General features: G+C 34.7%; 1 protein-coding gene across 3 annotated transcripts in view; it reads right to left on the bottom strand.

Moving 5' to 3' along the window:
* Positions 1–16,915, bottom strand: part of NLGN4X (neuroligin 4 X-linked) — a 177,497-nt gene that overhangs the window by 86,366 nt on the left and 74,216 nt on the right. The window lies entirely within an intron of this gene.

The following is a 16,915-nucleotide window of genomic DNA, read 5'->3' as shown; positions in this document are numbered from 1 at the left end:
GTGCTATTAAAAAGAATAATATAAAACAAAAAAGATATTAAAAATTATCAAATTATGGTTTCTACATAAGAAATGCAATTAATTTCATTTTGTTTGATAATTTTGAAGAAATAATGCCTTCAGTCACCATCTTCAATAACATTTTATTCATCCTCATTAAGATTTATTAAGAATTATCCACAAGCTGAATCTTAGATGGAATCAATGCAAATAAAATTATCACTGAGTCTTAAAACAACTTGGATGGACCAAGACAAACCACATAGGCCTCCTTAAAATTTATTTTTGCTCCCCATATGAACAAAAAGATATTTAAAGCAACACATTGCAAACAAAGGTGAAACAGAGTTGGGTCAATCCCAGACATGGAATTTGTCCAAAAGTAGCTTTGGTTCATATTATACCACATTTCAAGCTCTTTAGAAAAACCTAGAAATTAAATGAAAACATTTACTTACCATGATAAAGAACTTGCACTTATCTATTAAAGATTTCATAAATAACATATTTTAATTTCTATTCAATATGTTTTCTCAAAATACTTTTCAGATGTATACATGCACATGCAGAGACATACACACACATCCACACACGCCATAGTACATGTTTATTGGAGCAAGAGTAAGTTAACATAGTTCCCCACCCCCACCTCTCCTTGGGCAATACTTCTGATTTTTGACTAAAAAGCTATCTTTGCACCCAATGTTTCATTGTACCGAGCTTACTGCTGTAGCAAGTAGCCCATTATAACAGGTTAATTGATAAGCAGTGAAAGATGAATAAGAATCTTACTTTCTAATTTAATTTAAAGATGAAATATGCCTAGTAAATAAATGAAATGGTCTAAGTCATTACTTTAACTTTTTTTTTTCCCCTGAATTTTCTTTATTTGGATATGTGTTTCAAAAGAGCAGTATACTTGATTAACTTCTTTATGTATGATTTTGTGTATGAAGTCTGCCTCTGTCACAGAGAGATCATATTTAGCTAAAATAATTTTGTTACTTTTTATTCTATTATTTAAACTGTCTTTATATCCCTCAAAATTCAAGGTTTTGTGTAAATCTAAGTCCATGATTATAAGTAAGCAACACAGAATGTGGTTAATTTTAGTTAATATATACAGTTTTGGGTTCTGTGCATGGGTTCGCTTGTATCTTCTTGATAGAAACAGAATACAGATTTTCTACATAAATTTTCTGGAAACGCTGCTGTTCTGTAGGTAATGATGGTGATTAGCAAGTCAAACTGTGAAAAGCAGTGACTGAGACTGCATCTCCACACTAACTCGTATCTTCAGTGCAGTTGTACTTTAGTTATTGTGTGTGTATTATGCAAGTGCATTCCATTATATGTATTCAGTACATAGTTAACTAGGTAAAATACAGTTGTCAAGGAAATGTAGATGTTCTCTATCAGATTCTTTGAGAAATGTCAGATACAGGCTCTAATCTCAGTCACCATCCAAGTTTTGCCCTTTTTAATAATACTTTCCAAATTAGTTTTAGCCCAATGAATGTTGAATGCTTCCCTAAGAGCTACCCAAATGAAATCAATTTTGTATTTAGATAAACCTAGTACTCAACCTATAAAGTGCCCTTAAAATGTTTTTGATCAATGTAAAAAATTAATGAGAATTATTCATAGAGAATAAATCCACCTATATACAAGTTCGAAAGCAACAGTATGAAAGTAACAGAAGAAATTTTTATCTCATTTTCCCCAGTGAGGTAGTCTCCAGACTGTTTGATTAAAAAGAAATATGATCATCATATGCCAAATATAAAATCAACTACGACATATAATTCCTATGAATTAAAAAATAACAAAATCAACAAGACCCTATACATATAGTACCTGTAGAAAAAAAAAAACTGTATGTGCAATTATTTAGACTGTAATCCATATTTAAAGTCCTTTGAGTGAAAAAAGCAGATATGTCCCAACATGTTTTACTTTAGCTGCTGTCCCACCAAAAATCAATGCATCAGTAACATGTTGCAAGGATTTTCTGTCTTATGTACTTCCTGAAGTCACTCTGGTTCAGTGTATTTCAGAAAGAACAACACAAACGTAATGAGAATTTAGAAAATGTCAACACACCATTCTACTAGATGTGATGAGACACAAATATCACATAACACAGGTGACATAAGGTTATCTGCAATATTTGAAACTTTCTTAATTTCTGTTTTTCATTCTTCACAGCTTGAAGAAATCCTGGAGCAACCAATTTTCAGAACAAAATATAATTCTAAAATGTATTGAATTTCAATGTGAGTAGGAATGATGTTTCTCCAACCTGTTGTGGAACAATCTTTCATTTGTCTGTTGGTAACTGAAATATATTTTTATAACTAAGTTTTTTGGGGTTTGATATGCTTTTAAATAAATTTTGAGATCTGATAAAATGGATTACATCAATAAGTTTTCAAACTCGTTTTCTGTGTTCCTGCCACGTTGGATTGCTTTCATACTGTGCATACTAGTTATAGAATCACGGAATCATTTAAGTTGGAAAAGACCATTAAGGTCATTGAGTTGAACGTAACGCTGCCAAGTCCATCACTAAACCATATCCCTAAGCACCACATCTACACATCTTTTAAATGCCTCCAGGGATGGTGATTCAGCAGCTTCCCTGGGCAGCCTATTCCAATGCCTGACATCCCTTTCAATAAAGACATATTTCCTAATATCCAATCTAAACCTACCCTGGCACAACTTCAGGCCATTTCCTCCGGTCCTATTGTTTGCTACTTGGGAGAAGAGACCAACCCCCTCCATGCTACAACCTCCTTTCAAGTAGTTGTAGACAGTGATAAGGTCTCTCCTCAACCTCCTTTTCTCCAGGCTAAACAGCTCCAGTTCCCTCGGTCTCATCAGACTTGTGGTCCAGACCCTTCACCAGCTTTGTTGCCCTTTCCGGAACTCTCTCCAGCACCGCAACATCTTTCTTGTGTTGAGGGGCCCAAAACTGAACACAAGATTTGAGGTGTGACCTCACTAGTTCTGAGTACAGGGGGAACATCACTTCTCTAGTCCTGCTGGTCACATGATTTCTGATACAAGCCATGTCAGTATTAAAGCTGGTACAGAACTGTTTGGGGAGAACAGAATTGTTACTGTTGGAATTATTTCAGTACTGCCAAAACCACATAAGATACTCAGGAGCATTTTTCAGAAAAATTATACTGATCTTTTGAAAATATAATCTTCTAGAAACATATTATCTCATGCAGAGAGGAAAAAATGGAATTTTCCAATCACGTTGTCTCTTTATTGTTAAAAATAGTCTTCATTTTTTCCTGAAACTTCTACAAGAATATGGCATTCCCTGTCATAAGAAAAAAAAAAAATACTATAATTCCTCTAAGATTGATTCGAAGTTGCACCTCAAGTGCAAGTTCTGTCTCAAGGACACAGAATAGGAATGCGACTAAAACCTCCTATGGCTCAGGAGAACTCTCTGTCTGCACCAGTTGCCTGTCCTACATACCAACACTTCCCTTCACTTTGAGGCTTCTTTTAGGGGTGTTCAGAGTTGGAGCATTTTTCTTCTCCATATATGTGAAAAACACGGGAACACCAATTTTAGTCTTGGACTCCTGTACACCAAGAAAACAGTATTTCTGTGTTATAGGATTGGCCCTTCTGCAGGCTAAGAAGTGTTTTATCATCCATCCCACATGAAATATAGATGGTAAATATTGACAGCAATCCTGGAAACAAAAGTAGAGCAGGGAGCAGTGCAGATAGCAGTAGTGATCTAGTGCAATAAAGACTGAATTCCAGAAGTATCTCTGTTGACCAACCTAACTTTTGACTGGAGCTGTTGGTTTGCAAGGTTTGTGTTTCACTTTTCATGCTGATGAAATGTGCCAAAGAAAAATATTTCGAAAGGTTTATAGGATGAGAAATTCTTTTACTAATTGTCAAGGCCAAGAACTATTGAATTACATGTATTAAATATGCTGTAGATATTGTAGGTCTACTGAACACTACATTTGTATTAAAGTTCATTTTTTTAAAAGTTCTAAGAGGCCTTATTGTTAATGACAACTAGAAAAAGATGTGCTTTCATAACATTTTTATTAAATGCCAGGTGACCTCTTTTCATTTGTCCTACAATTCTATTCATTACTGAGGGGAAAAGGCATAGTGTAATTCTTTACCAAACTGTTTCAGACTTCTTCTGTAACACATTTTTGCTTGCCATAAGATGTAATAGTACAAATGCAGAATAATTTAGGCATATATAAGCCAGTTCTAAACTAGTGTCAGTCAACATATTCATCACAAAGCAGAGTTTCCTGCGAGCTACTCTTTTTCCTCTTTAAGAAGCTTTATGTGCAATGAAGTTGTAAACTGAATTCAGTAAGAACCGCTCTTTAAAAGTTCTTCAGCCCAAAACACTGATGTATCTGCTAATTAACTTTTAAAAAATACTTGATTTAATTTATGTATGGGTTTAAATTCCGCTTGTATTCCCAGGTTCATTCTCAATGTCATGCATTCATCTATCACAAATGAAGAAATCACCCTGCTGTAAGTCCACCTTCTGGCTCGCATTTGCTTCAATAATGAATAAAAATCTCATTCAGAAACAGATTGCAAGTCCCCCCAGATGTATTCGCAATTTATGCTATATCTTCGTCCAATTAGATAATATATATCGTATAGATATATAACGTAGTCAGGTCCCATGCATGCAGTTTATCAGTGCTTGCAGTTTAGGTATCCATTCTGAAGCCTCTAAGAGCAGCAAAAAATTCTTAACTAGTGCTTAAGCTGATGCCATTTCTTTGCATTTTATATCTAATTGCCCCATCTGCCACACAGTGTACCTTTTGACCCCATTTAATTTTGGGAAAGCGCTCAGTTTTCCGAAATCACACAGCACATTATTAGTTGTATGACCTCCCTGTTTCACATAGAGCATGCTCAGCCTTCTGGAAACTTCCAGCTCAAAACAGATTAATACAGGATTTAACAGTCATTCTCTTGGTGATATGTCTTATTTATACAGCCATTTCAACAGATCTCTAAAGCTCTTGGTTTCCCATCCCATGGGAACCATTACAATTTTACAATCAGCTCAAGTCAACAGTTCATTACAGTCTCAAGGGATCAACAGGAAAACAGAACTGCACCTTTCTTTCTGCATTTCTCCTGAGACTGGCGGGTTGTAACTTTACTTTGAGTCTCACTTAGTGCCCAAACCTGAAGTTATTTCATGTCCAAAGAGAGGGGTCAGGCACAGGTGGAGTTTGGCTGTCATAACACTGTTCTTGACTAACGTCTATGGCCAAGGCTCTCCAGCTATATTTATAGCTGTATGAAGAAGTTCTTATGTGGCAGCCAAAGAAGAGGATATAGACATTTCAGATAGAAGTGGAGGAAAAATACTATAGAGAATTACTGCATTTCAAAATGCCTTAGAAGCTGACTGCAGTTCACCTACACCAGGAGACATCTTAAGGAAAGGCAACACATCTATCTTTCTACCTGTATTTTTAGAAGCTTGTTGATTTTAATTGAAGAAATAGATGCACATTGTCTAGATTTGAAAAACCATTATTTTTTTAATTATTAACTGAATACTGGCAACATGTGTATAATTGTGTGGGTGTATATATGTGCAAATATATATATATATACACATGAAAACGCTCTATGTGATTAATAATCTTCCAGAAAGAAAACAGGTTTGTTCACTAGCACTCCCTGTAATGGCGTTCAAATGAAATTACAATCTGTCAACAGTATGCAGAACTCCAACAATCCGCCACATTCAATAATTTCAAAGCAGTCCTTAGATATAAATTAGATGCCTTCTATCTTTTTCCTAAATAATATGAAGACTTAAAATGCCTACTACTCTATATAGTTTTTCATATGGAAGCCAAAGAGAGATCAGAATGTTACTTAAATTTGTCTGAATTAGATCTGGCTTTCTTTTAATGGATATATTACCAATTAATACTGGAAGACACAAGATTACAGTGGCCATTATTCTGATACCATTAACAACAACATCAACAGAACTATTTGAGTTGCAAGTGCTTGCTCTGTCTAGCAGCACCATTTAAATAAAGAACATGTAACGTAATTGAATTTGTGTTCTAAATTACTCCAGCTGCAAGGTGCACACACACAAAATTGCTAGAATTCCAGACATCAGCAAATTTATAGATGCTGCTATATAGTCAGGAAATATTTCTTTTCAAGAAAAGGGAATTAAATGACAGTTTTGTCTCATATTTGAAATTGGATGGACTGAGAGAAAATGCAGCAAAAATCCCTACAGTTTTGTGTTTCATGCATTAGTGAGGATTAAAAGAAACAAACAAAAATGTTGTTTCACAGGCTTCATTCAAATAGTTTAAGAAATCCATTAAAAATCTACGTAGACACTTCTATTGAAAAAGAGAAATTCTAAGGTTGAAAAAAGATTGCATAAAAAAAAAAAATCTAATATTACCTCAGCTCTTTATGTTGTCTATATTTTTTAATTACCTGTTTACATATACATTTGTTTTCAGAAAAAATTGGTTGCATCTCCCCATGCATTAGCTGTTTCACTTACAGAGTTGGATGAAATACTTAATATTTTACAGGTGCAGTACTCTGTATACTGTTCCTCCCAAATAAAGACAGAAATAATGACTACTTTGTGCCTTGAGTTGTATGCTTCCAACAAGCTGTTTCCCTGGACAACAATAAGTACATTAAATCAGTCCCTCACTCACTTTCATATGCTTTAAATGAGGTTAGATCTTCCAACGAGTTAACACAAAGCAAGTGTCACAGAGTGATTGTGTTGTCCCATATAGTTCCACAGAAATATGCAAGTACTTTTTGAAAGCAGGAATGTTGTAGAAATAATTATTTACTACTTTTTAATAATACTAGTTCTGTGATTGATATGGGAATTCTTTTTCTGACAAGTTTATTCCACACCAGTATGTTGATATGCATTCATCTCATTGAAGAAAATATAATACTCACACAGATTCTAAGGTAAGGGAAATCTTCACCCTAACTGCAGAGATTATATGTCATCCTGATTACTGGTTGGGACCAAAAAGAGTTTAGAAAAATAGCAAAAACCTTTATCATCTAGGAATTGTGTTGTTGCCTGAAGTTTTGGCCTGTCTACATTCTATTTTTCTGCATTCAGTGGCTAATTCATATTGACTCTTATTCTAAATAAGATTCAAAAGATGAAACCTTAACTTCCATAACTTTGGGGAAATGGGGCATACCTTCCCTTCTGTCAAAGTCTCAAAACTTACTATACATTTCATTTTAGGAAAGTGAGTCACTAGTTTTAAGAAGATTGTTAAATATAGGTATATGATGAACATAAACACTGGTATTTACACTGGATACTCGTCATAGTTACTAAAAGAAACACACCTCAAAGCTATTTGTTATTCTGAAAATGTTTATATTTATTTAGATTACATTTACTCATCCTGTAAAAAAAAATAAAAAAAAAAAGTTTTCTCTTTCATTCTGTGTTAATCCATTTTGGTACATTCTTAACCAAGAAAAATTGCTTAGAATAAAAATTACCAAAAATAATAATTTTAAAAACTATTAAAGTTTAACAGGTTGCTTTTATTGATAATTACAAACATAGGAATCATTATTATTTTAGAAGATTAATAACTAATACAGAAATGAGGTAGCTACATAAATTCAGTAATATTTTTGATAAGGATTTTTTATGCAAGTTACTCCAGATCTGGAACTTAAAGTCTTCTAAATGCAGCACATCACTTTGACAAAACTGTGTATAGTGGCTCAAAAGAAAGGAGGCATTGTACAGCCTATCCTTTCAGTGACCTCGAACAGATAAGAGGAGTGTTTTTTGCACTTTCAGTGTAGCTGAATCTGCTCTATTTGATGGAGGATTAAACTGAGCCTGCAATGCTTTCTGATTGAGTAATGAAACACTCATTAAAAAGCATAAATCTACCATATAGCTACTTAAATTCATTCAGACAGAAGCACATTTTTTTCTGTACAAGAATGAGGAGGAATGCTGTCAGTAAGAAAGTGTGGCAGTGACCTCAAATAGCTTACATTTCTCTGCTAAATTGGTGCACTTGATGAGGTGTGAATGCAAAAATGTTAACATATCTGAGTGCACAATACGCCTGTGTAGCAGCACTGCATGTGCTTTAACCCATCTCACCTTCCTCATCAGTGAAGCCATTCTGAAATTAGAACAGATAGCTACATGCTACTTTCTTGAATTACGACATCCAAAATCTAACAATCAGTTTGATATACTGAGATGTTTAAAAATGCACTCTCTCCCTTTGTGTTACACATGCTTCCTCTATGCTCACAAAGCTTTTAGGCACATGCATAGTTTTAAGCATAGGGGCAGCCCTGTTGACTCCAAAGAGAACACCAGTATGAGTACGCTTCAGCACTGTGGCAAAGCTGGCTTCAGTCTTGTCTGAGGACTGAGAACATTGATAAGTCTACAGCAAACACTACAGTAAATATCCAGTATATCCCCTGCAGGATATACAAATCCTACTGCAAAGATTGTCCAGAAGTGCATGTAGTATACTGCACTGGCAAGTCAGAGGGTGTATAATATGGTCTGAGTATTATTAGCTGCAGGGGTGTTGTTAGCATGATGATCATACTATAGTTAGGTTTAGAAGGGTGCATAGCAATTCTAAATTGAAAGGCACAAATCACCATTTCTTATTAATCAAAATTCCCAAGCCTAGAAGTAATTACACTCAAGGTAATCTGGGTAGCTGGACTCTCCAGAAAGTTGAGTAATGTTGACCTAACACTACCTATGACTATCTGAGTACTTTCAAATAAAGTTAAGAGAGATAAGTACCTATGTTTCATTTAAAATGAATGTAAGTGGTTGTGTAAAAAAAAAAATTAACAGCCAGTTTTAATAACTATAGGTAACTGTCACCCCATCTCTGCAGACAGCTGAACAACACAAGCATTTAATAATTGCTGAAGAAGTTGTTTGTACGAATTCCTTTGGGTATTTATAGGCACCACTGGAAGCTGTGACCTGAATAAGCAACTCTTAAGAATACCTCTAATTATTTGATGCATCTATTTTGATTGTTCATTTTGAACACAAGCTCAATTTGCAGATGCCTTTGGAGAATGTGGGAAATAATGGTGTTTGTTATTTCAGTGGATCCTGAGAGAATGTAATTTTATTCAATTGTAATAGATAATAAAATAGTTTAGCAGCATATTCAGTTTTATCTTTGATGTTTACTGGATCTCTAGCATGTTAGGTTTTATTTGGGAATCATGCAAGTGTTAGTTACAGGTAAATAGGAGGTCTGTATAAGATATCCAAAGGAGACACAGGCAAAACTTCATGAAGCTTTTGTTTGTTTGTTTTTAGCATATAATCCAGTGTTTTGCTTTTTTTTTTTTTTTAATAGATTTCAATCACATCTTCAACTACAGACAACAAAGTATTAGTTTCTACTGTAATCGGAAATGTCAAACCAACACAACAATTAGACTATGACACAAAATGTTAATACAAGGATTTTAAAATGATAATTTTAAAAGTGATAGAACATGATGTAACTGTTTCAGAGAAAAACAGTTCTAAAGTGGATATGATTAAGAGCTTTATAATCTGAACTATGGATATTTAATTATTCTAATACTTTCAAAAAATAGTACGTGCACAAGAAGATCTTCGCTAGGACTGAATAGCAGATGCCTAGGAAATAAGATAGAAGCTGAAAAGTTCATTTAAAGATTTTATTCACTATTACTCATTACTGAAAATATATATGACTTTGCCAAACAAAATTTAGTGTCCTTGTCCCAAAGAACTTATGCCATGGGAAAATACCACAGGAAATGCTGATTGTCAGGACTTCTAAATAAAACACACAGAAACCATACCTTTAAAGAAGAAAATCTTGTATTCTACTTTTTCAATATTTCCACAGAAGGACAGTTGAAGAATGCAAGATATTAGGATTGGACCACTTAGAAAAGATGCAACACTATCCAAATGTCAGGAGGCTGTTTTAGAGAGTAATAAGCAAGGAGTTCATGAGCAAACCACCTCCCACTTTCACTAAGATCCTCGAAATTAACTAGAGTTGATCTAAACTTAAACAAAAAAAAAAAGTCTAGAAAGAGAGCAGAGTTTTTTTAATGTTGATATTACTGTTTGTGAGGTTTCAGCTTGCAGCATGCAAAGTTACCACATTAAGTTTTAATAAGAGTGAAGCAGGTGTAGGACTTCATGCATGAAATCATCATAGGATTTTGATTTTTGTGAATCTGTACTAGTAGTAACTTTAAAAAATACATTCAGTCTGTGTAAGTTGGATCTTGAAAACACAGTTTTTCTGGCAATACTTTTCTGTCGTCAGCTCAGTGAGATTTTTGGATGTTTTCACAGAAAAGCATTAGGGAAGAGAGATGAGGAGGGGGAAAGTAGAGACCAAAATTGCATCATTCCATATTTGCCATATTATTTACATTCTGCAAAGTATAAGCTTTGAGCACATTATGAAGTTGTGAGATTTCATCCACAAATGTGAAAGCTGAATGAAGATTGTTTTTATTAATACACACCCTGTAATTGTTAATTATATTAAGCTACCATCAAACTAGTTGATCAGAATCATGATTCAAACTTTCAAACTTCAACACCACACCACTGATCTTACTAGTGTCTGATGCATCTGTTCTCCCTTACTTGATAATATCAGTTAGTTGGTTTTGATGCATACTATGTTTGTGGATTATATATCTGTTCTTGTGGAATAATCTTTTCTCTATCAACTCAAGTTAATGAGAATTTATGTCTCGTTTGAGCTTTCCATTTTGCAATGTTCCAAGGATAATTTAAGCTTAGTATTTTGAATGTTTGAGTTAGTGCTTCACAATTCACTTAGAATTTAGAAAGGAACCACAGTAGCTTGTAAATTATCGTTATGTGACAAAAGTAGATAATTAGAAACAAATAATAAAAAGTTCTATATAGTACAGTTACTACGTGGCATGCAGCATTTGGTATCATATGCTATTATACAATGATATAACATCAATATAGTATAATATGATTTTACTATTCCACCTGAAGAAAAGTTGAATTTTGCATTTAAAGGGAATCATATATAAATTATTTAGAATTATATCTGAAATTCTATAGCTTGTGTATGCAACTACTACTGAAAAAACAAATCTCAGGTTTCTTCAGCTAAATATAAATGAATAGTTCTTGTGGAAAGGAACAGATCAACCTTTTCTTCCCTGTGTTTATTTAAGTAAAATTATCGTATATGTACTAGTGTTATCTGTTGTCATATGTACTATGCTTCCTACAGGAAAAAGATAAATATAACTTGGTACTGCATTTGCATTCAGCTGTAAAAGCGATCTAAATGTTTCCTTGTCTCAATCAGTGCAATTTACAATTTAAAACACCTACTATCTATCTGAGGAAATTAAATATAATTGACAGTTTTGCTCATGAAAATAAGCCAAGTTTAAGTGTGTTGAAGGTCACTGACAAAGTGAATTAGCGAGGGTGTCTGAAGGTAAAATCATCACGGCATCAGTTCAAATTATACCTGCCTGTATGTTATTGTTACCCTGTCAGTCATATCAGTACTGAAATACACTTACAGGAACAAAACAAAAATACTGGCACCTCAGCCAACCTACCTACCACTAACAGCAACAATAAGAAGGTATCAGACTTAAAGACACAGAAAAAAAGATTGCTGTGATCATATCTCTCAAGGTTATTACTTCTGTTTTCTTCTGGCATCAGCAAAACCTCCTGTCGAGCCTTAAAGCCCTCTGACAAAGACTACCTGGTGCAGCAGAATGAACTTACTCTGTGCCCTCGAACTCCCCCCTCCACCGTAAAACACACTCAATTTCTGCCAACCGCTTTTCACCCAAGGCAAAATCTGAAACGAAAAAAAGCATCATTCAAAAGATGATTTTTTTAGTAGTTGCTGCTCTGCTGGGAAACTGTCACAAGGCACTGTTTGTGGTTGTGCCTGCATGTCTGTGTGACATTTCTCGTGTTCTCCATTGCATGCCTGGGCCTCTTAACACAGGAAAATGCTGAGTAGGTCCATTGCATTGTGGTTTGCTTTTCAGGCATCACAGAAGATGATTTCATACTTTGTACCAGCAACCTCTGATAAAATTGCCAAGAAAAAGTGGAGGAATGAAAAGAAAGAATATCTAATGAGGAAAATCATGCCTGGCTAATCCAGTGTCCTTCTGTGATGGAGTAACTTCATCATTGAACAAGAGAAAAGCTATGGATGTCATCTACCTAGAATTCTGTAAGGTCTTTGGTATGAGTCCCCACAACATTCTTGCTGTTAAATTAGAGAGACAGGCATTTGATGGATGAACTACTAGATGGATATGGAATTGGCTGCATGGCTACTATCTAAAGGGTTACAGTCAATGACTCAATGTCCAAGTGAAAACCAGTAACCAGTGGTGTCCCTCAGGGGTCCAGTACTATTTAACATCTTCATCAGTGATACAGTGGAATTGAGTGTATGCTCAGCAGCTTTGGAGACGACACCAAGTTGAGTGGTGCAGTTGATACACTTTTGGGAAGGGATGCCATGCAGAGGGACCTTGACAGGCTTGAGGAGTGAGACCATGTGAAACTCATGAAGTTCAACAAGGCCAAGTGTAAGGTCCTGCACCTGGGCTGAGGCAATCCCCAGTATCAATACAGGCTGAGGGATGAAGTGACTGAGAGCAGCCCTGCAGAGAAGGACTTGGGGATATTGGTAGATGAAAAGCTGGACATAATCCAGCAATACGCGCTTGCAGCCAAGAAGGCAAATCAGACCCTTGGCTGCGCAAAAAGAGGTGTGGCCACCATTGCTGAGGGGTGTGTTTTTCTTTGGCACATTTTCTAAAATCTATGATCAATTAGTTTTGGCATATGATTAATAATCTCTGCAACAAAAATATGATGGAACATTCTGGAGAATTTGCATCTAGAGTTCAGTGCAAACACCTTTCCACATTTTAGCATTTAAATAAACCATTGAAGTCACCCATATTTTAACTCTGATGATATAATTTTCCTAGTGATCAAAGTACATTGCCCTTCTCTGTCCAACTTTGACTTTACCACATTTCATTTTAGTATCTCATTTCACAGCTCTCTATATAGCTTCCCTCTTCCCTTTATTATGTATTTCTGTTGTAAAAAGCAGCAATTCCAGTAACAACCCTTAATTTGTGATTCAGACTCTTGCTTTTGAAAATAGGATCCAAATCCATTAATATCAGCAGTTTGGTACAAAACAGATCATTAAAATAATTGCTAATGTTCCCTCTTTCAAGAGTAGCTCACAGATTTCCACACCAAGAAAATAACATCATCTGACAAGTTTGTGTTTTGTTTTTTTTTTTTTCAAACTCTTCATTCCTTTACATGTTATTGCATCCTCTAGCCACCAACTTTTTCTTCACACTGGTCAGTTTTCTAAAATGATACTCTAATTGCTTCTTTACAAGACTTCGATCCTTCTCTTTCCTCATACTTACAATTCAGGATGTTCTATTTTTTCAGTTAACTTTACACTAGGGTCATGCTTAGCTACCCATAATGCATAGTCTACCACCCTAAACTATCAAAATTAATTCAATCCCATGTTGCCTTCAGTTATTGCCCATCTTCAGCATCCAGTAATAAGTGAGTGCCGTTTCAGTTTCTCTGATTTCATGTTTGTAATCTTACTTTGTTCTACATTTACTCTCTTTTTCTTCTCTGGGTATCTAGTTTTACAAGAAGCAACAAGATAATATGCATTTCTCTTAGAGTACCCAGGAATCAAAGATACATTAAAGAGAGTTACAAGACATATTTTGATAAACTGAAGAGTCAGAGGAGTAAACACTAGAACCTATATCCTTAGATGCTCTAAGGATAAACTAGTATTTTATTCTCAAAAAGCATTTGAGGTTAAAATCATTGATCTGCCAGTGAAATACTTGTGTCTAATTAAAAATAAGCTACTGTAATAGAAGATTAGTAGGAATAGATAATGTGCATATTAAAATAAAGAAAAATAATGTTACTATAGCCAAACAGAAAGAGTAATTAGAAGCATCATGAAGCATTTAGATACATTGATGGAAAATAACCCACAGCTGTTTTTAAAGAAAAAGCAATCACTCTTTGATCTGCTAGAAATCTTTAGGTCTCTCCCTAGAATAGTTGAGAAAAGAAGCTTGTCGATAAAATTTATTTGGCTTTTCAAAAAGTCTTTGATAAACCCTTCTCTGAAAGAAGATGTTAAGAACACAATTATTCACAGAGAAAGAGGTGAATTGATGTCATATATTAAAAACAAGCTACACAGAGAATGTTAAGTTGTAACCAAGGGTCAATTTTCAACATAGCAAAAGATTAATGATGTAGTGAAATATTCTCTATATTAATCTGATGTTATTTAACATTCTGTTAATGATCCGGAAAAAGGGATGAATTATGATAGCATACAGTTTTCCAGTAACAGAAACTACATGAGCCAAGGCCAGAGAGAATGTGAATATCTGAAAAGAGAATTTATAAAGCTAGATAAATGATGGATGACACTTAAGGTGCTACTTTTTGAACTGAAGTCAAACATACATTTAAATGCCTGTGAAATATGACCTGTTCACTCTGCAGTCAATGGAGAGGAAGAATGTCTGCCCCAGGTTAAGATGAATTGCAAACAAGGTGTGCTTTTTTCTCTCCAAATAATAAGTAAGTTTAGCACAGAGACAGAGGTTCCTATACAGTAGTATGTTTAAAAACGAATAGTCATGCACAAGGGAAACAATAACTTGAGCCAGATATACACAATTTTTAGATTCCCAATTAGCCATAATTTCCAAAGAAAAAGGCTTGGACATTATTCCAGTCATAGCAGTGAGAATCTTAAAAAATAGCCAAACACAACACTCAGAATGTCAAAACATAACATGAAGTAATTCTGAAAATACAGTAATTTTGGACATTAATGTATAATAACCAGGTCTGACAGGTCTCATCAGGAATGATAGATTCACATACATTTTCATACAGAATATAGCAAAAATAGAAGGTCTTCCATCAGCACTCTATAATGCCAGAAGACAAAAATGGTGTTGTATTAAAAGAGATTCAATTAGAAACCTCAATTACATTTAGAGAACAGAAGAATATAAGGGATATCATTATTGTATTGTTCATTTATAGCACGCTTGAAGTGAGACCTAACTTCCCTGTGAATACAAGGAGTGTTGAATTCCTCTAAATAACTGAATATGTTTAAAAGATATTAATCTTCAACTGCTCAAGAACAATGGTAGGTACTTAAAAAAATGAAGTCATAATGCACAGAAATACCAAACAATCATTAGCATTTTGTATTAATTTTTAAGCATGTTACACCATGTAACTGACACCAAAAACTCAACCAAAGACAAAACATAGAGTTATGTCTAATTTTATTGAGATAAGTGAGACTGCTCTATGCTCAAAATTAAATTTATGGGGCAGAGAACATGAATTGTGTGTTTCACAGTATAGGTAGGCCATCAAACTATCTGGGAAGAAAATTTCAGTGAAGTTTAGTGGAGGCAGAGTCTCTTGCACCACCAGGATTCCTCACCCTGATGCAGGAGAGAGCTGCAAATTTGAGAGAAAGGAAAAGGATTTTTGGTGTGGTCTCATACAAAAATTTCAACTTCAGCTTTAACAGTGTCATGGGGTAAATAGACTTTTATAACAATGTAGTTATTCATGATGTGACAGCAGTGAAATTAAAAGCAAGTGCTGGAGTGATATTAGATCGGAGACAGGACTCATTACTGTCCCTAGTCCTTGCTTGGAATCATAGAATGATAAAGTTTTCTGATTTTTGTTGTTGTTGTTTGGGTTTTATTCTGCCTTAAAAACTTACTGTACTCTGACTATATTCTCTTCCAACTTTAGCATCAGAAAGGAAATACCATTTTATTACAGGATGAATATGAACCTGCATTCATCTTCAGAAATTTACATGTGCTTCACAGTTATCTTAAAATGGACTTTCTCAAAACATAAAAGGCAAGCGCGCAACTACTTGTACATAAGTACACAAAAGAAGTGCATCTTAGTTTCTAAAGTTAATTCAAATTTGCAATGTAAGTATGTGCCTGCTAACTTACTTTGAGCATGAACACAGCCATAAAAGGAATACATCAAGATCTGTCCCAAAAGAAGCAATGGCAAGAAGTAGCACAAGGCAAATCACCCTTAACATCCATGCAGAAGACTGGCTGAACTGATTCAGAGCTGCCATGGTGTTATAAAAGAAGCATCAAGATGTAATTAAAAAACGAAATACTGTGAGCCTGGCACTCCTTTCCACATGCAACTGGAAATGCAAATCAAATGTATTTAAACTCTGGATTTAGATACACAATTAAAAAATTGGAATAAATATTCTGTATCCTTCAAATCCATGAAAAAAAATTTAAACATCAGAAATCTATAATAACTGACAGCAACTATACCTACATGTACATAGAAAAAATAAACATCTGTATTTCAAGGACTGAGACTGCATTGCCCATAATCAGAAGGGAGACTACAAGTATAAAGTAAGAACAAGAGTAAGACGAGCATTCACGAACTTGCAATGTGAATGAATTAATTACTAGACAAAGAATGACAGAACATTCCTGGAAAGGGGCAGAGGGACACAGGCGAATGCTGATGTTTCTTTAAATCTCCATTGTAACACGACGCTTACATCATGCTGCGTTGGGTTACATCATGTTACGACTAGTGATGTAACCCGTCGCAATGCAATGCACACATCGCATTCAGTCAGCACTTTACACATGATCACCGTGGCCAAGA

Source organism: Patagioenas fasciata, chromosome 1 (assembly GCF_037038585.1).
Source record: "Patagioenas fasciata isolate bPatFas1 chromosome 1, bPatFas1.hap1, whole genome shotgun sequence".
Lineage (NCBI taxonomy): Eukaryota > Metazoa > Chordata > Aves > Columbiformes > Columbidae > Patagioenas > Patagioenas fasciata.
The sequence above is the reverse complement of the archived record's forward strand: the minus strand, read 5'-3'. Positions and strand labels throughout refer to the sequence as shown.